Source organism: Oryx dammah, unplaced genomic scaffold, assembly GCF_014754425.2.
Source record: "Oryx dammah isolate SB20612 unplaced genomic scaffold, SCBI_Odam_1.1 HiC_scaffold_24, whole genome shotgun sequence".
Taxonomy (NCBI): Eukaryota; Metazoa; Chordata; class Mammalia; order Artiodactyla; family Bovidae; genus Oryx; species Oryx dammah.
In genome coordinates this window covers 46,257,048-46,279,679 of record NW_024070208.1, presented here as the reverse complement: position 1 = coordinate 46,279,679, position 22,632 = coordinate 46,257,048, and the positions used below count along the sequence as shown (strand labels likewise).

Sequence of the window (22,632 nt, the reverse complement as noted above, 5' to 3'; positions counted from 1 at the left end):
AAGGATAATAGGAAGAGTAAATAAGAGAGCATATGAAAGCATTTCAACAGTGCCAGGCACGTAAAATGATGATGATTATTATTACTATTTAAAGATGGGCTGGAGTGATAGAGGACAAATAATAAAACCTCTCATTTACTCTACTGCGTTTGGACTGTATCTTCAAAATATGAAGAAATATTACTTATGAGGAAGATTTCTAAGACAGTACATTACACAGTCAAATTTGCATGTATATGTAAAACCCTAGCAACCAATTAGGGGCACATTGAAAAGTATAGTAAAAATGGAGGAAAGAAGGGTAGTTAGGAGCCTTTTAGCAAACTGTTTCAGGAAGATCGCCTAAAGAAAGGAAATGGCAACCCACTCCAGTATTCTTACCTGGAGGATCACAAGGACAGAGGAGCCTGGTGGACTACAGTCCATGGGGTCACAGAGTCAGACATGACTGAAGCTACTTAGTACAGCACACATGTATTGATAGAAAATAAATACAGTCTTTACTGAGGCTGTGACCACAGGAATGAAAGTGGATGAGACTCCCTTAAAGGGCAGAACTAATGGAATTTGATCACAGATAGATGCTTGTTGGTAGGGGAGGATGGAAGGAGCAAGTGAAATCAAAAGTTAATATCTTATACATGACTTGTTTGTATGATTTGATGGATGGTTTAACAGGAAGAGACTACAAAATGAGGAATAAAATTGGGAAAAGATGACGAATTTATGGAGATGTTATATTTGTGATGACTACGGAACAGAGTGGTGACATCTAGAGTTAGTTGAATGTGTTGGTATCAATGGGAACCACTGATTACCTCACTTGGAAATTGAAATTTGTAATGAATGGAAACTCTTAGGCATGGTTTAGAGAGAGAGGAAGACTTGAGAATGAAACTGAGTAATATTCATTTTTAAGGAAAAAGAGGACAAAATTTAATGAAAAAAGGACGTGTGTTAAAAGATACAGTGCTGTCTGACCCTCTAAGATTCCACAGAGTGTAGCCTACCAGGCTCTTCTGCCTATGGAATTTTTCAGGTAAGATTACGAGAGTGGGGTGCCATTTACGACTCCAGAGGGTCTTCTTGACCCAGGGATCAAACATCTCTTATGTCTCCTTCATTGGTAGGCAGATTTTTTTCACCACTAGTGCCACCTGTTGGAGAAGGAAATGGCAACCCACTCTAGTATTCTTGCTTGGAGTATCCCGTGGACAGAGGAGCCTGGTGGGCTGCTGTCCATGGGCTCACAAGAGTCGGACACAACTGAAGTGACTTAGCATGCATGTGTGCATTGGATAAGGAAATGGCAACCCGCTCCAGTATTCTTGCCTGGAAAATTCCAGGGACAGAGGAGCCCAGTGGGCTGCCGTCTATGGGGTCACGACTGAAGCGACTTGGCAGCAGCAGCAGCAGTGCCCCCGGGAAGCCCCAAAGATGGAGAAAGCCAATCAATTATAGTGTTCTCACAAAAGTAGTTTTAAAAAACCTAATATATTTAATGATGTAAATGCTTGTCAAGATGCCTAAGAAATCAGTCCATTGAGAATTCTCCTAGCAGAGACGGAATAGTTATTTACTTCACTGACATATTTTCAAATCCTAAAATGAAGAGAGCTTTCATGTATTAAGCATCTATTTATTGAGCACCTACCTCATGCACAGCACTAAATCAGGTGATTATTAGATACGTGAAATGAAATGGATAAAAAGGATAACCTGGTGAACTACATCCTAAAGAAAACAACATTTTCAGATTTCATCACTGTCTTCATTTTATTTATAGTTTAAAAATTCTGTGGGCTTGTTAATAGTCTACTTTTGTTTAAAGGTATGTTTACAGTTTTATACCATTAAGTGTATTATGATTAAATGAGTAGGATGAATGAGCATGTGATAGTTTTTGGTCTTTATAATTAATATAGCATGATAAAAACATTGACTATATGGTGAGATAAGATTAGTTAAAAATTAAATACACATCAAGGCGCCTAATTATTGATATTATTATTTATAGTGATTATGATATTTTTGCTTCAATCCTGCATTATTTTAAAGTCCTGAATGTTGGTACAGTCCACCTTCCACGTCCGGAGGTAGAACCCATGGACATGGGACCAGTGCGATAGGAGAACCAACTGCATGAGTCCATTTTGTATAAGGGACTGAGCATTTGTGGATTTTGGTATTTACAGGGTCTTGAAACAAATCCCCAGCAGAAACCAAGGAGCAACTCTTGTTTGCTCTACAGCTATTCATCTTCATACCTGGGTGCTTAAATTTTACTAAATGAATGGATAAGTGAATAAAATACATTGTAATAAGGCCAAGAAGGACATTTTTGCTCCTGAATGTTATAAAAAGGTTACTTTGTATTTCACATTCAACAATTGCATTACATTAAAAAGTATGTAACTTTTTGACTAGCATTTTTTGTTGAGCATGAGCCTTTATAAATGATATTCCAGTCACTTTTATTTTGCTGGTCAGTTACACCATTTATTATTTCTAAATGTAATTGTCAATGCAGAAGACACATAGAGGAAGAAAAGTAGAATCTCTGATTAAGATTGGGATAACTTTATTAGGGGCTTCTTTGATGGCTCAGTGGTAGAGTCTGCCTGTGAATTCAGGAGATATAGGGTTTGATCCCTGGATAGGAAGATCACCTGGAGAAGGAAATGGCAACCCACTCCAGTATTCTAACCTGGGAAATCCCATGCACAGAGGAGCCTGGCAGGCTACCAGTCCATGGGGTTGCAAGAGTCTGACATGACAGCAACTAAACAACAACAGCTTTGATTAGAGGTCAGCATAATATTAAGCATTTAAATATTACAACCAATCAAACAAAAACAGGCTGAAACAAAACTTGAGCTCTCAGATTTTATATTTTAAACCAGTATCATAAGGTTTTAGCATTTATGAACAAAAACAGATCTTGGAAATAGCCTATAACTGTCGTATTTTGTAAACCAGAATGACAGGCTGCAGGGCCAACTGTCGAGAGCACAGACTCTGGAAGCCAATTGCTTGCATTACAAACTAAACTTTGACATTTACCAACCATTTAAGTCCTGATTTATTAGTTAAATGTTCTGTGCCTCATTTTATAATTTGGAAAATATACACACTAACATATTTAATAAAGCAGTCCTGATGATTAAATGAGTTAGTATATGTATCAAACAAAAAATCAATTAAATAAGGTGCTATATAAGGCTTAATGTTTATGATGATGATTTTAACACTAGGCTCAGAGAGGGTTAAATCAAAGCAGCATATGTGGGAGATGATTACAAAAGTAGGCAGTCTTTAAATGTGTCTTTCCTTAGCTGTGCTGTGAATAGTTTTATATACCAGAGATAAGCCATCTGTGCTTATTTGCAGTTTTATACAAATTGCAATGATTAAGAAAAATTATATTTTTGATGTGGCCCCAAAATGACAAATTTTAAATGTTAATTTTGAAATTATACCTCTTCCTAACATGCGCATTCCTGAATCATATTCTAACACATCATTTTTTAATTATACATTTGTTATACATTTATAATATTATATACAATAATTTATAATATATATATACAATAGAATATATATTATACATTACACAAATAGTATACATTTATTAAGGTGTGCAGCATTATAGTTCATGACGTATATGTATTGCAGAGTGGTCACCACCATAAGCCTAGTTACCATCCATCACCACACAGGTGAACCCTTTACCTGATTCACCTACCCCCAGCTCTGTTCCCCTCTGGTAACCTCTAATCTGTTCTATGTACGTATGAGTTTATTTATCTTGAAATTTGTTTCCGTTTATTTTAGATTCCAAAGATGAGTGAAATTGTGTGGTATTTGTCTTTCTCTGTGTGACTTATCTTACATGGTGTAGTGTCCTCAGGCTCCGTCCATGTTGTTGTAAGTGGCAAGATTTCATTCTTCTTTATGGCTGAGTAGTATTCCACTGTAAATATATGCCACATCTATTTTATTCGCTCTTCTGTTGATGGGCACTTAGATTGTTTCCATATCTTGGCTATTTTAAATAATGCTCTAGTGAACTTTTATGTTCAGTAAAACTTTTATGTTTGGGGACATAAATCTTTTTTGAATTAGTGTTTTCATGTTCTTCACATAAACACTCAAAAATGGAAGTGGGTCAAATGGTATTTTATCCTTAATTTTTCGAGGAATCTGCATGCTGTTTTCTATAGTGGCTGCACCAATTGACATTCCTAACAGTATGCACAGAGTTTCTCTTTTCTCCATGTTTCCTTCAATATTTGTTATTTCTTGACTTTTCAATAATAGTCATTCTGAGGGGTGTGAAGTGATGTCTCATTGTGGTTTTGATTTGTATTTCCCTGATAATTGGTGATCCTGAGCACCTTCCAGATGTTCAAGCTGGATTTAGAAAAGGCAGAGGAATTAGAGATCAAATTGCCAACTTCCATTGGATCATTGAAAAACTGAGAAAGTTCCAGAAAAATATTTACTTCTGCTTTATTGATTATGTCAAAGCCTTTGATTGTGTGGATCACAATAAATTGTGGAAAATTCTTCAAGAGATTGGAATACCAGACCACCTGACCTGCCTGCTGAGATCTCTGTATGCAGGTCAAGAAGCAACAGTTAGAACTGGACATGGAACAACAGACTGGTTCCATATAGGGAAAGGAGTATATCAAGGCTGTATATTGTCAGCCTGCTTATTTAACTTATATACAGAGTACATCATGAGAAACGCTGGGCTGGATGAAGCACAAGCTGGAATCAAGATCACCGGGAGAAATATCAATAACCACAGACATGCAGATGACACCACCCTTATGGCAGAAAGTGAAGAAGAACTGAAGAGCCTCTTGATGAAAGTGAAAGAGGAGAGTTAAAAAGTTGGCTTAAAACTCAACATTCAGAAAATTGAGATCATGGCATCCGGTCCCATCAGTTCATGGGAAATAGATGGGGAAACAGTGGAAACAGTGAGAAACTATTTTTGGGGGCTCCAAAATCACTGCAGATGGTGACTGCAAGCGTGAAATTAAAAGACACTTGCTCCTCAGAAGGAAAATTATGGACAAGCTAGACAGCATATTTCCTAGCCAAGCTAGAAAGCAGAGACATTACTTTGCCAATAATGGTCCATCTGGTCAAAGCTTTGGTTTCTCCAATAGTCATGTATGGATGCTAGAACTGGACTATAAAGAAAGCTGAGCACCGAAGAATTGATGCTTTTGAACTGTGGTGTTGGAGAAGACTCTTGAGAGTCCCTTGGACTGCAAGGAGATCTAGCTAGTCCATCCTAAAGGAAATCAGTCTTGAATATTCCTTGGAAGAACTGATGCTGAAGCTGAAGCTCAAATACTTTGGTCACCTGGTGTGAAGAACTGACTCATTTGAAAAGACCATGATGCTGGGAAAGATTGAAGGAGGGAGGAGAAGGGAATGACAGAAGATGAGGTGGTTAGATGGCATCACTGACTCAATGGACATGAGTTTGAGTAAGCTCTGGGAGTTGGTAATGGACAGGGAAGCCCGGCATGCCGCTGTCCGTGGGATGGCAAAGAGTCAGACACTGACAGCTCACAGTCTCAGTCTCACAGCTGAGAGACTGAATTGAGCTGAATAGAGCAACTTTCATGTGTCTGTTAGACATCTATACGTTTTCTTTGGGAAAATATCTGTACAAATCTGCATATTTTTAATTGGTTTTGTTGTTGACTTGCATGAATAGTTTTCATATTTTGGATTTTAACCCCATATCAGATATATAATTTGCAAATATCTTCTCCCTTTCAGTAGATTGCCTTTTTGTTTTGACAGTGGTTTCCTTCCTTGTGGAGAAGCTTTTTAATTTGATGTAGTCCCATTGGTTTATTTTTGCCTTTATTTCCCTTGTCTTCAGAGTCAAATCCACAAAAACAGTGCAGAGGCCAGTATCAGTAAAGTTAAGGCTTCCGTTTTCTTCTAGGAATTCTATGATTTGGGGCCTTCCATTCAACTCTAATACATTTTGAATGAATTTTTGTATCTAGTATGTAGTACTCACATCATTTCTGTCACTTCATTTCAATCTCTGCACAGCACTCATCCATATCTCATGCTTTCTTGCTCACTTGCTTTTTTTCATTGTTCAGCTCTAGTGCAAATCTGGGATGACAGAAACTTTGTCTTTTCACACCTGGACACAGAGGGCACAGAAAAGTGCCTAGGATACAGTAGACCCTCAATAAAATATATTGGGTGAATGAAAGTGTTGCTATAAACTAATATAATAACAGATCACACTTGATTTGATCTGTACTGAACTGACAGTGCATTTGTAGATAATATGTGATTAGAGTGCCAGCCCCTCCCTTGTACCAGTTATTATACCTCACTGAGTCTCAGTTTTCTGGTCTGTATAGTTAATATTAGCTAACATTGTAATCATGATGGTGTGATCACTCACCTAGAGCCAGACATCCTGGAATGTGAAGTCAAGTGGGCCTTATGAAGCATCACTATGAACAAAGGTAGTGGAGGTGATAGAATTCCAGTTGAACTGTTTCAAATCCTGAAAGATGATGCTGTGAAAGTGCTGCACTCAATATGTCAGCAAATTTGGAAAACTTAGCAGTGGCCACAGGACTGGAAGAGGTCAGTTTTCATTCCAATCCCAAAGAAAGGCAATGCCAAAGAATGCTCAAACTACTGCACAATTGCACTCGTCTCAGACGCTAGTAAAGTAATCCTTAAAATTCTCCAAGTCAGGCTTCAGCAATATGTGAACCATGAACTTCCAGATGTTCAAGTTGGATTTAGAAAAGGCAGAGGAACCAGAGGTCAAATTGCCAACATCTACTGGATCATCAAAAAAGCAAGAGAGCTCCAGAAAAAGATCTACTTGTGCCTCGTTGTCTATACCAAAGCCTTTGACTGTGTGGATCACCACAAACTGTGAAAAATTCTGAAAGAGATGGAAATACCAGACCACCTGACCTGCCTCTTGAGAAACCTGTATGTAGGTCAGGAAGCAGCAGTTATAACTGGACATGGAACAACAGACTCGTTCCAAATAGGGAAAGAACTACATCAATGATGTGTATTGTCACCTTGCTTATTTAACTTATATGCAGAGTACATCATGAGAAACACTGGTCTGGAGGAAGCACAAACTGGAATCAAGATTTCCAGGAGAAATATCAGTAACCTCAGATATGCAGATGACACCACTTTTATGGCAGAAAGTGAAGAAGAACTAAAGAGCCTCTTGATGAAAGTGAAAGAGGAGTGAAAAAGTTGGCTTAAAGCTCAACATTCAGAAAACGAAGATCATGGCACTCAGTCCCATAAGTTTATGGGAAATAGATGGGGAAACAGTGGAAACAGTGGCTGGATTTATTTTTTGGGCTCCCTAATCACTGCAGATGGTGATTGCAGCCATGGAATTAAAAGACACTTACTCCTGGGAAGGAAAGTTATGTCCAAACTAGACAGCATATTAAAAGCAGGGACATTACTTTGTCAACAGAGGTCCATCTAGTCAAGGCTATGGTTTTCCAGTAGTCATGTCTGGATGTGAGAGTTGGACTATAAAGAAAGCTCAGCACCGAAGAATTGATGCTTTTGAATTGTGGTGTTGGAGAAGACTCTTGAGAGTCTCTTGGACTGCAAGGAGATCCAACCAGTCCATCCTAAAGGAGGTCAGTCTTGGGTGTTCATTGGAAGGACTGATGTTGAAGCTGAAACTCCAATATTTTGGCCACCTGATGCGAAGAGCTGATTCATTTGAAAAGACCTTGACGTTGGGAAAGACTGAAGGCAAGAGGAGAAGGGGACGAGAGAGGATGAGATGGTTAGATACCATCACCAACTCAATGGACATGAGTTTGAGTAAACTCCAGGAGTTGGCAATGGACAGGGAGGCCTGGCATGCTGTGGTTCATGGGGTCACAAAGAGTTGGACACAAATGAGCAACTGATCTGAACTGAACATTGTAATAATGATCTTTAAGGTTCCAGTGAGGCCAGTGGATGTGAGAGTTGGACTGTGAAGAAAGCTGAGCGCAAAATAATTGACGTTTTTGAACTGTGGTGTTGGAGAAGACTGTTGAGAGTCCCTTGGACTGCAAGGAGATCCAACCAGTCCATTCTAAAGGAGATTAGTCCTGGGTGTTCTTTGGAAGGAATGATGCTAAAGCTGAAACTCCAGTACTTTGGCCACCTGATGGGAAGAGTTGATTCATTGGAAAAGACTCTGATGCTGGGAGGGATTGGAGGCAGGAGGAATAGGGGACAACAGAGGATGAGATGGCTGGATGGCATCACGGACTGGATGGACGTGAGTCTGAGTGAACTCTGGGAGATGGTGATGGACGGGGAGGCCTGGCGTGCTGGGATTCATGGGGTCACAAAGAGTCGGACTCCACTGAGCGACTGAACTGACTGAACTAACTGTCTGAGGATAAAACAAGTTAATAATTAAGTGCACATTGCAGGCAGTTAATTATCAATATTATTATCAGTAGCAGTAGCCGCACTTTTATATAAAATCACATTTTAGATAATTTATTAATATATACCGTAAATATTAAACTATCTATGCTTTAGATTAGGGCTTCCCTGGTGGCTCAGACAGTAAGAATCCATCTGCAGTGTGGAAGACCTGAGTTCGATCTCTTGCTTGAGGGGAGCCTGGCAACCCCCTTCAGTATTCTTGCCTGGAGCATGCCCATGGACAGAGGAGCCTTGTGAGCTATAGTCCATGTAGTCGCAAAGAATTGGACACAACTGAGTGACTAAGCAAACACATGCTTTAGATAGTTTTATTAATGAAGTTTTACAAAACAGTGTCAACAGTGTTACATGTAGCTTTTTCTTGATGATATAATAAAGATCTTGATTTTATTATAAAATTTTATTATAAAAGTTATATATGCCATAGTGTAGGTTAGGTCCTGGTTTCTCAGAATATGGCTCTGGAACCAGCAGCATCAGCATTACCTGTGATTCTATTAAGAATGCAGAATCCCAGGCCCCACTCCCTACCTCCTGAATCAAAATCTATATTTTACTAATATTCTCCAGGTGATTTGTATGCATTTTATGTTGGTGAAGCATTGCTAAGTCACTTCAGTTGTGTCAGACTCTGTGCGACCCCATAGATGGCAGCCCACCAGGCTCCGCCGTCCCTGGGATCCTCCAGGCAAGAACACTGGAGTGGGTTGCCATTTCCTTCTCCAATGCAGGAAAGCGAAAGGTGAAAGTGAAGTCGTTCAGTCACGTCCGACTTAGCGATCCCATGGACTGCAGCCCACCACGCTCCTCCATCCATGGGATTTTCAAGTCAGGAGTACTGGAGTGGGATGCCATTGCTAGTTTTCAGTAATATTTTTAAAGGAGGATACCTTTTTAAGAATTTTAGAGGAAAGGAAAAAAAAGTCATGTATTTCCGACTAAGCCAAGACAATTCATGTAAATTCTTAAGAGACAGTAATTATAGGGTAGTTTAACTTAAAGTTGTTAAACTGAGAGGAAAAGAGAGGGATTTGTAGACACTATCAACCAGAGAAGATTTGTACGTATTACATAACGTGGGACCACTTTGAGTCAGTTGTAACAAGCACAGGAAAATTGTTCTCTTATACAAGTTGTACTACTTTCTGTCCTATAACATGAATTTTAAAAGTTTGAAAATATAATGAATATTATCAGAATATTTAATAAGAAGGATAAAATAATAATTTAAGAGAACCAATTCCACAAGGGAGTAAAGCTTAGGATTAAAATGAGAGTTAGTGTAGCATAGAGGTAATTCAACATTTGATTAAGGACTTAATCTACTTATCTTTATTCAATTCAAGCTTTTTTTCAAAATTATTAAGATTTGGTGAAATGAGAGTCATTTTTAGATGTTCTTGCCCCAGAGTGTAAGAATGAAAGATACAGGGTAAAAAGGACATAAAAATCTGAAGGATTTAAGGTAACATGGATGTAGAGACAAAGGATTATCAACATGATCATGGTATATTCTGTAAGTTTCCTGAATTCAGAGTGCCATGTCAGGATTCTCTAATGTTTATGAAAAAAGTTATAATTGAATGTGCCTAGTGAGTTGTGTATTGATGATGGACAATGTGATGAGTTGGGGTGAAAAGTGAGAGAAATAAGGGGAAAAAAAAGGACAGAATTCTGATAATTGAATCATATTTGGAACGACAGATTGGTCATTGGCACTAAGGATGGAAAAACCTTCACAAAACTACATCACGTCTTTGAGTTCATAAATATGCCAGTATCCATTTTTTCATTATTAGTAGAAAAGGCTATGTCCTTTCCTTTGATGATGGTAACGAGTTCTATGACATTGCCACTTTGAGTTCTTGCTTCATTAGATTGGGTGACTGTTTATTTGAAATTGTAATGAAATATTTACTTTATAGAGCTATAAGGATTAACTGTGATAATTGAGTGAGGCTGATCTGGAGCTTTCAGTGTAATCGGTCCCCCTTGTTTGAATACAGAGCACAGTGAGAATGAAGGAGCAAGTGAGTGTGTTTCTGCCTGTCACTTTCTTTCTACATGTTGCTTTTTCTTCTGGAGATAAGTGGCCCTAATGCTGAACAAATACTGGAAATCAGAAGCCACTGAGAATCATTCGCCTCTCGCTTTCCCATGGCAGCATGATAGACGCTCAATCAAAGAACCCCCTCCTCTCTGCAAAGCAACAATTTTGTCACCACGAGCAAATCCAATTGAAAAGTCCCTTGGCCTGAGAGGAGAACTCCAGTTGTCAGAATCAGCAAACAGAATGAAAAGAACTAAGAGGAGTAAATTGGCACCTGGGGCCGCCGTGGTAGCCTGTGATAGGCTGTGGCATTGTGTTGGGTAGACATTCAGCCATTTTCAGATATAATGGGAGAAATTAATGCAAATGAGTCAATGGAATGAAATGCATTTTAATGCAGATTTGAGGGACTATCCCGAACTGCTTGATAACAAGTCTCTTTAAGAAAAGGCTTACATTGTGAGGACTCATTTTTTCCCCATTTCTTCTCACTAGTGCCTCATAAGGACCCTTTGTTCTCTAAGTAAACTCTTTCTAAACTATTGACATTGCTCATTTATGTGAATTTCAGATTTTTTTTTTCCTGACAAAGTAGCCTTGGGTGATCTGGGAAAACGTTAATTGCAAGAGGACAAGGGAAAGGGCTGAAACAAGAAATGCAATCATTAAGTGTAATGTTGCAGTTGTCTATGCCTCATTATAACATGCATACAAGGCAATAAAATGCATGTTTCACAAACAAATCTTTTGACAACTATAGTTCAAGAGCCTCCAGCTGTCTTGCTTTTTACATCTATTTCTCTTGGTTTAGTAATCATTATTGAAGCTTAATTTTGGATTACCAGAATAGTCTTTCATATTATGTAAGAATCGGGGAGATTTTAGAGAGGAAAAGTTTGTTTTAAAAATTTAAAAATATCTGTTTCCCAAAGTTAACCAGAATTTCTCACTAATGTTTTATTTTGAAAATGACACTTAATAGAGGCAGGAAGGTGGGAGGGATCAACTCAATTTCAGCAAAGACACTCCTTTCACAAACCAATGTTGAAAATATTTAGCTCCTTTAGACCTTTCCACCAAGAAAAAGCACTCATCGAAAAATAAGGTTCATCTTCCACCTTTAGATTTGTTAATGGTTTCTCTGGACTACAGATGCCATATCGTAATTTTTGTAAGGGACAAATATAGTTAATCAGATGAGAAGGTCATCAAGTGTAAGTACAGCTTGAAACTGGTGAACTGTCAGACTCATGAGTAAAGCAGCCAGAAAGGGGGGGAAAAAAGGTAACAGATTCAGCATTGTCCAAAAGTTCCAGACCAGTGATTAATGTGTAAGATAATGGACTTGGGAAATGAGTAAACACTCCCCATGCTCCCTGCTTTGTGCTTGAACGACTTGATGACAAGGGCAGAGCAAGGTGAGAATTTAAACAGGACCACAGGAAAAAAAAAAAAGACAAAGGCTAGCAACAACACATGTGAGGGAGGGGAGTTTGTTGGTTTGCAGAATGGAAGGTACATAATAACTTTCTTCAAAGCAGGCATTAACTGTGTACTAATTTAAACTTCAACATGGGCACAGAATTGCTTCTAGAAATGATATGCCACTCACTCCTTTTTAATATAGTAGATATTTATGCTTACTTGTTTTCATTTATTTGTTAACTTCGACAACCCCTTTAAGAATTAAGGTACATATTCTTGTTCAGATGTATCATGCTCAGGAAAAGAAGGTACTGTATTTTTGTTTTTTTTTTAATTGTATTGAAGTACAGTTGATTTACAGTGTTGTGTTAATTTCTGCAGTACAGCAAAGTGATTCAGTTATACATATATATATAGATATTCTTTTTCATATTCTTTTCCATTATGGTTTACCACAGGATGTTGAATGCAATTCCTTGTGCTATACAGTAGGATCTTGTTATTCATCCATCGTATATAAAATAGTTTGCATCTGTTAATTCCAAACTCCCAATAAGGATACTGTATTTAATTGAGTAGTGCATTCCCAAATATTTCAGGGTAATTGTTTAAACATATTTGGGGGGTCTCTTTCTATAGAAAGAATTCATGACCTAAATGCATGTCTATTTGTTGGCACCACATTTCTTGGAAGTCTATCACTTGAACTAGCAACATAGAATAGTTTATACTTATTTGCTCTGTATTTTGTACATTAAATGTTTAACTTAGAATTTGAGATTGCTCTCCCTAAATTTGTTTTATCTATTCAGCCCTGAAAAGCCTGATGATAGAAAAATTCTTTTGTGATGATCGACAACTGACTTGCTGCTTTCAAAGCACTAGTAAAAATAATTTTGATTTCTCAACACTAGACCTGTGAAGTTGGAATTATTACACCCGTTCCAGTGATTAGGGAAAAAAAATCAGAGAGTTAGCCATTTGCTCAAGCTAGACAGTAAGGACTCCAGAGAGCCAGGACTTTGGCCACTGATCCATGTTATTTTATGAAAGCCCCAAAGAAAATGTTTGTTAAAATCAAATAATATCCTTTTATTGTTCTTGCTTTAGTGCTTTTGACATTTGGGGCATTAAAATAGTTTTTCTTAATTTTTCTTTTGATTCCGAGTCTTGAATTACTATGTATTGATTTAAGTGATATTTTAACATTTAATTGAATGCATGTTTATTATGAGTTACTGAGGCATAATATTAATTATTCAAGCTAAATAAACTATTTTTGCTTTATGTCAATAATAAGCCCTTTCAAAAATCTTCAAACGTATGATACATTTTTCCTGGAACTTTTAATACCTATTTCTCATGTTTTATGCATTGAATTTTATTAACAAGTAATCAGAGTGGCAGTATATAAGTTTTTGGTTACAAATATATTATGTTCTCCATTATTTCTCCTGGTCCTTCAAATTCACTGTTATTTTTACAAGGGAAATGCAGTCATGCAAGCATATCTCCAATTTGACATATCTATGATAATCAGGTATTTGGTCCTTCTTAGTTTAAAGCAGATTTTTTAAAATGTGTTTAGAAAGTTATGGTTGTTTATTTCTTTTAGAAAATCAACATGAATTTCAGAACTTTCTCTTAAATTTCTGTGCTTCTGAAGTTCTTTATTTATATTTCTACCCTGAAGTTTATTGCTTTGTGTTATAATTATCTCTTTATGTATCATATCAGTCTTCCTCGTTAGACTGTGAGATCATCCAGTTGAGAACCTTTTTCTCTATCTTGATCTTTATTTCTCTGACTCCTAACATAGTGTCTAGGACATAGTTGCCATTCAACATGGTATCTTTTGAAAACTTTTTATTTTTCTTTACTTTTGGTTGTGCTGGATTTTCTTTGCCTTGTGCAAGCTTTTTCTAATTGTGGCAAGGGATCTACTCTTTGTTGTGTATGGGCTTCTTATTGTGGTGGCTTCTGTAGAAGCTGGGGCTTCAGCGCTTGCAACACTTGGGCTTGGTAGTTGTTGCTCATGGACTCGGTAGTTATAGCTCCCCGGCTTATTTGCTGAACTGAACCAACTTAACATTTTTCTTTAACATTTCACATTTTAGTGTTTTTTGCTTAGTACTGACTCAACTAACAAGTTATTGATGTGTAGTGAATAGTCATTTCATTCTTTTGCAAGAGTATAATGATTTAAAAAGTAGGCATATGCATATATATTTTGTAATGCTATGGTTAAAATAAATGCATTTGCAATCTATGTGAAAATAGGAGGGTAGCCAAGGGACAGATTCAATTGAATTTGAAGATTGAATACACAAGTCCATCTCTGTTCTTAGACGTTAATTAGTAAAATGCAGTATCTCATATTTTTAAACATTAATTAGTAAAATGCAATATCTTGTATTTTTAAAGATCCATGCGTAGAAATGGATGTTTCTACATAACAAAGAGGCTATGTTGTTTCCTCTTCATCTACCTAATTGGAAGTTAGAATGCATGCATTATAACCTAGGTTGTACTGCCTAGTAGCTTTGGGGCATCTCTGAATCTCACTTGTGCCATTTGTAGACGGAGACAAATTAGATTTAAGTTAGAGACCTTCCCAGATCTACTAACACTGAGACCTTGAGCAAGTGATTCACACTTCCAGGCCTCAGTTTTTCCCACTGCAAAAGGAGAAAGCTAAGATGAATTGCAAGCTTTGGTCAGAGCAATAAAATTAACATCCATTTGGTCTGGCACACTGTTGTAACACTTTTCACAGTTCCTGAAAAAATGGCTATTTTAATAACTTTTAGCATTGCTATTCTGATGATGGTCCATGTTTAAGCATCTTAGCTATGTAACAACTTTAGTGTTTAAAATATCTTTCTGTTTTCTCAATTCATGTGGTATGTTAATAAATGTCCATAAAATAAACAGATCTTTCTTGTTATGCCCTGCTTGATTGATGTCTGCTTTAAAGAAACAAGCTGTCTGAACTGGTGAGATATTCGTGGTTACTCTGTTGAACATGCTTTTTCAATATTAGCCAAGTCGAGTGTTTCTAGGCAACATCTCAGTATGTATAATTACCCTGAAGATGATAAAACAAAACTCATAGACAAAGTTAATCATTTTTTCTTGCTAATTTTCAAGGAGATCATTTGTCCTTCTACTGGATAAAAATAAAATTATATTAAGTGTGATATAAGCAAAGGACAAAATGACTTTTAATGACTGTTAACACATGGTCTTATCCTTCCAACTCTTTGTTCTAATCTTGCTCATGAGATTTGTCTGCGATGCAGTGGACTGCCAGAGAGTGGAGTTTTCCACATTTTGCAAAGTTGTGGTGTACTCTGCATTTGTGACATTTTCTCTGTCCGTGTCTTAAAGATATAATTTGGCCTATATTTATCTCTAATTGAATATTTTTTGAGAATTTCACGAAATACTTTAGGACATGTGAGACACCCTGGGGTATTACAAAATCTGGGCTGGAAAGCACTGGCCCAGAGCATGGTTACTAAATTCTGACAGCTGTTGGGTCAACAGGCCAAGCCATTTAACCTCCATAAAGCTCATTTTCCTTATCTGTAAAACAAAACTCTTAGTGCTGACCTACTTCATGGTTCAGGTTGGCAGGCCTAGAAAATACTGGGAGTAATCATCCCTTCGTGGAGTATTAACTCCTACGTGTCACAAAGACATTTCTAGCACAGTACAAGATGCTTCAGTGAGTGGCAGCCAAGGGGGCAAGTGGGAATAGACTTGTAGCTGGGGAGGCATTGGGAAGATAGTCTCAGATTTTAAGGGATATGATTAGAGGATCTCCATGTTAGGGTCACTGGGTAGTGCCAGAAGGGAAATGGGCATGATCAGAAAGGAAGCACTAATCAGGTGAGTTGGCTGTGAAATTCCCCTGTAAAGCATTAATAGAACAGTTTTGAACTTTGTTTCAGGAAGTAATTACTTATTTCGCTGAATAGGATATGAAAAAAAGAGAGAGAGAAAGAAGAAAATAAAAGCACTCTACTAGAGAATGAACGGCAATGGCAACCCACTCCAGTACTCTTGCCTGGAGAATCCCATGGATGGAGGAGCCTGGTGGGCTGCAGTCCATGGGATCGCTAAGAGTCAGATACGACTGAGTGACTTCACTTTCACTTTTCACTTTCATGCATTGGAGAAGGAAATGGCAACCCACTCCAGTGTTCTTGCCTGGAGAATCCAAGGGACGGGGGAGCCTGGTGGGCTGCTGTCTATGGGGTCACACAGAGTCAGACACGACTGAAGCGACTTAGCAGCAGCAGCAGAGAATGAACTGAGTGATTAAAGTAGATGGTATTCACAAGTCCATGATGGCAGAAATAGATGGTTTCTAATTTAACTTATTATCATTGTTATTGTTTCTTATTTAGCCTATTCTGACTTCTTATACCTGTGGCCTCAACAAAGTATATTGAAACAATAAAATATTTAGTCATATTTTTAACTATGACATTAGAGTTAACTGTATTACTTTTGTATGATTTGTACAGGTGGCAAGTAATATTTCTTGTAGAGTAGGTAAGAACTCTAACAACTTGTTATTCTATGGGTCTTGCTAAGTGCGGGTACCTGATTACAGTGACTTTGATTTTTAAAAGGAACTATGAAATAATCTGAAAAAGAATAAACCATCACAGAAAATTGAGAATTGATTATATTTCACAACTCCAAATGTGGAAATTTCTAAAGCTCTCTTGCACTTTCAGAGAGGGTAAGGAAACCAGTAGTAAAATACCAAGTACAGTTTTCTCTCTACCGCAGTCTCTGAATGTTTGTCTCATTTCAGATTTTGAATATACTTTGTTATTTCAATATCTAGATAAAATGACAAAGCAAGGGATTTTTTAAAACCTACGTACATATTGCTTTAAGCTATTACATCTTTCAACAGATGTTGAAATAAAGATTAACTTTTTTTTTTGCATGTGGTGGTGCACGAACCTTTTAAGGGATCTATGAATTATTGCTTTGGTTCAGCATGAGTGCAGTAAGAAGAAATGTACCTCATCTGTAATACACTGTGTAGACTAATATCAGCTCCTTTTTTCTTATATTGCAGTGAGATATTGATCTGGTAAAATGGTACCATATTGGAGCTGTCTGTTGTGGTATTCATCATGCTGTCACATCCCGAGTGCCTTGGAGTTATTGGAAAGTGGAATTGAGAGAGTTCTGTCATTTGGTGTGACAGTCCATTCACAGGACAGTCACTACAATATTTGCAGGGATTTGCTTATTTTCCTAGCTGGGCTAGCTTCACCTTTGTAACAAGAGGGACTTTCTGTTGTCTTATGCATAGTGGTATTAATAGGTCAGGCTTCATGGTTCTCTAGCATGTTTTCCTGGTATAACATGACTCTTTTCTAGTCTCAGCACACACCTGCTGCCTGTTCCTATACTGATGTACTAGGCATTTTCCTTTGGGACCAGTATATCTGAGTATGGCTGCAAGCCCCCTATGCTTTTATCTAATGGTGGTGAGAAGGTACATGCAGAAAGCTTTTCGTTTCTTCCCACACTAAAATATCAGTTAATGTTAAAAGAGCTTTCAAAAATATAAAAGATACTGTCAATCTTCAATGACTAGATGAAGCAGTTTGAATGAATTATTTTTGTTTCTCTTCTTGCAGGCAACCTGATGATTTTAACAGAATGTCAGATTTTATAAAAAAGCGGGAATGAAAGATTTTGTTTGGGGAAATAATTATTATCTACTAAAGAGTGTTAATATAAAATATATAAAGTGTTGATCATCTTTAGAAAGATAAGTTCCTGAAATTCAGTAACTGAAATTTCAGCTGTAGCTAAGTAAGTGAGCAAAAACAGAGATAGTTTTCTAGTTTGTAGGAGTTTAAATGTAATTTAAATGGTTGAATAATGTCAAAGGAGGTGACTATTTTGATAGACACTAATGTAAAAGTTATGGCTACTAGAAACCAAGACTATAGTACCTTGAAAAAAGTATACTTGAAAATTGGCAGTTGAATAGAACTAAATATGCAAATATATTATGTATTTAACATATGATTGTGCACTATTGTTAACACACATTCATAGCAAGCACCATAATAGCTCAGGAGCCTTTAGACTATTTGTGAGCTATGACATGAATTTACACTCAGAATTTTCCATATGTTTTCTATGCTATGCTTTCAAGTGTCCACGTATTTGCTCCTTTCTTTAAAGAGGTTAAAACCTCTTAGAAGATGGCGTTTCAGTGACTTGCCTGTTCTTTCCCCACCAAGTATTTTTATTTATTAATATATCATATTTGTTATAAAGAGAATGCTGAAGGAATTGTAGAAACAAAATGAGATTTTTGAAATCTCAATAAAGATTATAAATTTGATGTTACATAACTGTAGAATCCACTTCAAAAGTCTTTAAATATGAAGTAAGAAAAGCGTAACAAATTTTGATCCACAGTGACTGTATAAGTTTTGTGTAGAAATAACAGTTTTTCATCTTAGGGACATCTTTGGCTTAAGTGTACTATTATAATAGGTGAGAGACAATATCTGTTGTTTTAAAATTACATTAGTGTTTGCTGTCTCACTTTCACATTGATTCTTTTGGCTGCTGGATATTTTTGAAGGCACTTTTTTTTTTTTTTTGAAAATTTACACACACTGCACCTTATATTAAGACACACTAGAGATGAATATTTATTTCAAGTGAATCAACACGTCATATACTTACCATTTGGTCAAGATTATAGGATACAATCATTAAATAATTTTTATATCCTATGGAGGATTTAGATCAACAAGCTCTTCCCTTATTAGAAAGGGCAGAATAGTAATGCTTTTGGCAAAGACATTATTGTACTATTGGTATTCACTAGAATGGACAGAAATAGAACATCACTGTCCTCTGTAAACAGTTTCAATTTGATCTGTGTACATGATAAAAATCTTGGCTTCTCAATGCATTTAGGTGCTGTCATAGCTGTTGTTGCCAAATAAGAATGCAGTGTGATGTTATTATAGTAAACAGCACTTAAGCACAGCTGGCAGAATTGATCAGGGCCACATTAGAGTGAACTTCACCAGATGACTGACGCAGCAGAAACAATAACTGAATATGCAAACAGTTCTTGCAGTGAATGCTCCGGGGATCAGGCACCATTATTTTTGACTTTGAACAGGGAAAAGGGGCAGATTTGTAACCTCCTTCCATACAGAATGGTTCTGGGTATTATGTAAACATCTGACTGCCATTTATAATGGTGGTTAGTTACAATGCAAAACTGTAGCCTCCCCTGACTATTTACATTCCATTAATTATTAAAGGAGAAAAACATAAACATCAGATAACTTTGTTTAATGTTTCACATAGAGTTTTTTTTTTTTTTTTGAGCTGGCTTTTTTCAATTAATGTTAGTCATCAAGAATTTCTTTCTTTTTTTTTTTATCAAGAACTTCTGATTTAACTGGGACAGCAATGTGTATGTTTCATTGATGATTCCCACTCCTTTCCCTGATTATTACTAGAGCTAATTATGTGAACCTCATATTACTGTTTTATTATTGTAATGATTGAATTGTTACAAGTAAATAATGTAAAATATCAGCAACATTTATTCATGATATTTCTTTTATTCTTGGTTTTAAGGTCAATTTACATTTTGCTAATTACTAAAATAAGAAAAAAACCTGCAAATAATTATGAGAACAATTAAGTAACAGCACTTTTATCTCCCATGTTAGTATTGAATTATTGAATTCTACATAAACGATTTGCACTTTAAAGCAAAATTAAACAATAATTTTATAATGCACTCCACTTAAGACACAGGCCAAATAAAATAGTACATTAAATTGCTATTAAGTAGTCCATTTCCTTAAAATGTTATCTTTTCCCATATTTTGTGTTAGATTATCAATTTCTTTCTCTCTCATTTATTCATTCATTAATATAAATGTGTGTGTGTACTCAGTCGTGTCTGACTCTTTCCAACCCCATGGACTGTAGCCTGCCATGCAACTCTGTCCATGAAGTTTTCCAGACCAGAATACTGGAGTGGGTTGCCATTTCCTACTCCAGGGGATCTTCCTGACCCAGATATCGAACCAGCAACTATTGTGTCTCCTGCATTGGTGGGCAGACTCTTTCCACTGTGCCATCTGGGGAGTACATCACATGAATGAATGCACTTACTAATAAAAAAAAAAACAGAAAACAAAAAAACAGCTATGGTATTGCAGCAATGTAAGGTACAGTTTCTCACTCCCAGGATTAAGAAGACAATCAAAAATAAATAATGCTAATGGAATGTAGAGATATGGTATCTCAAGAAACCTCATATATCAGGGAAAACTTCCTAGAGGAGATGATGTTTGAATATAGACTCTAAGTCAAAAGTGGAAGAAGAGAATGGAGAAGAGTATTGTAGGCAAAGGAAAAGAAAGCAGGAATGAGAAGGAATATGACATAATTCATGAATTCTACATGATATTCATGCCCAGAAGAGAGCTTGACACATATTAGTTGTTTCCATACATAGTTGTTTAAACCTTTGAGTTAGGGAAAGCTGTTTGTCTTCAAGTTGGCTATATTCACCACTGGGGATTTCCTTTCTTTCATCATTTGTCTACCCCTTGATCTCTGTGAATTTATTGCCTCTGATCAGAAATGAATCTGATAAATTCAGATTCTGAAAAATAGCTTGGCATTGTTATTTTTCTACAATACCAGCTATATAGTAGGCAAGACCTAATGCAAAGTGAAAACATGGGGTCTCATGCTCAAAAATTGTTAAGAATTTCAAGATGGCAGCAGAGAGTACTAAGCCAAGCCCTGGGCCCTGAATGTGCGTTCCTGTGGAGAGAATGTGACTTTGAAAACCATGGGGTCTCCAAATCCTCAGCTTCCCACTTCTTTGCCTCTTACTTCCCATCCTCATGGTGCTCATTTTTAAAAAGTGAACTATAATGACTATGGTCTTTAGTTGTTTGAGGCTGAGAGACAATGTTGGTGAAACTTTTAGCTCCTAGTTAGTTTCAGAGAACGGTAAAAATGTCTAACAGTTTTCCATATGTTGCTCCTTTCAAAAATATTTATATTTTATCAGTGTGATTTTTAAAATTATTTTTTTAAAATTTTGGGCAGTGTTGCAGGACATGTAGGATCTTTGTTCCGTGACCAGGAACTGAAACTGTACACCTGCATTTGAAGCACAGATTCTTAATCATTGGGCCACCAAGAAGTCCCAGTGTGATATGTTTTAAATTGAAAGAATGGTTTAATTGTTGGTTTAAAAGACAGTCTTGGAATGCTCTCATCTCAAAGAGAGACACATGGGGAAAATTGTGAAAATAATGACAACAACAGTAATAAAAATAGTTTATATTTACTGGGAGCTTACTCTATGTTAGGTACTGTGCAAAATGCTAGCATTTGAAAATTTTTCATCATTCATGGTTTGATGTATTCCCACGCCTCTTACCTGATGAGTTCAACTTTTTCTTGACAGACTCCAAAATAAAATCTTAAAGAAGGATCCTAACGTTATACAATAAATAGAAATTAGTCATTGTACATTTTTAAGCAAATTGAAATCTCAATATATTACACAATATGTAGGTGTGTAGAATTTATATTGATGAACAGGAAAAAAAATAGAAAATATTTGAAATTTTTAGATATTCTAGTTGGTGTCATTTTCATATTTCAGGTAAAAATAAAGGTGAATTAGTGAAATTAAATGATGCTGTGATGAATTGCACATTAGTTAAGAAAATGTCTTGGATAGTTTTGAAGTGTTTGCATTATTATAAAAGCACTCATTTTAGAAAATATGAAAAGCATATTTCTAATCAGTTTGCACAGTGCAGAGACAAAGATCTGAGAGTGGGAGATGCTGTGGCGGTGGCTGGAGAGGAAACCACTGATCTTTATCCATTGGTGCTCCCACATTGATCCCAGTGGTACAGGGTGTTCTGGGGATGACTGAGAAAGCAGCAGTAGAAATGCTGCCCCTCCTGGTTTCCCCTGAATAGATCTTCCTGTTTAAAAACTTAGAGTCTGAACTGCTCTTTCTTCATGGGTAAATGATTCTCAAGTGCCATTTTCTCTTGAAAATCTTTTAGCTGCTACTTACCTTGATCAGCTTTTGTGCTTTAGCATATGGTCTCAGGGTTGTCCTTTGTGCTGCTTTCTTTGTCTTAGGTGATGTCTTCCACCACCTGAGCTAAGCAATGACAGTCTTATTCTGCTTGGGTGCATTTCATTTTTCTACCTCAATATTATTTTATGGCTTTTTTTTTTTTTGAGATTCCATCAACTGAATATGGTTCACTCATGTTTATCTGAACCAATGCAGGTGTAAAGTTGACCAGTTGGTAATAAAGTTGAAGTTTAATTTGGGTGGCAAAGGTATCCTAAATTTACTTAATGTTTTTATAGTTAAGAGTCATCAGGTTGTCCCTAAAAATTCTCCCTACTGCTTTTCTCTTCTCCCCAGAATAGCTGGTTTGTTTACCAGATAGAATCATGCATAAACTGGGTGAGTCCTTTTTAACACTTCAGGCATGTGAGAGTTGGCCAGGGTGGTCTTGAAATTCTTACTTGAAATACTCATGATTTCTTGGCTCTGAGAAAGC

General features: G+C 36.7%; 1 protein-coding gene across 1 annotated transcript in view; it reads left to right on the top strand.

The window, feature by feature from the left end:
* DACH1 (dachshund family transcription factor 1) overlaps positions 1 to 22,632 on the top strand; it is a 463,451-nt gene that overhangs the window by 101,890 nt on the left and 338,929 nt on the right. The window lies entirely within an intron of this gene.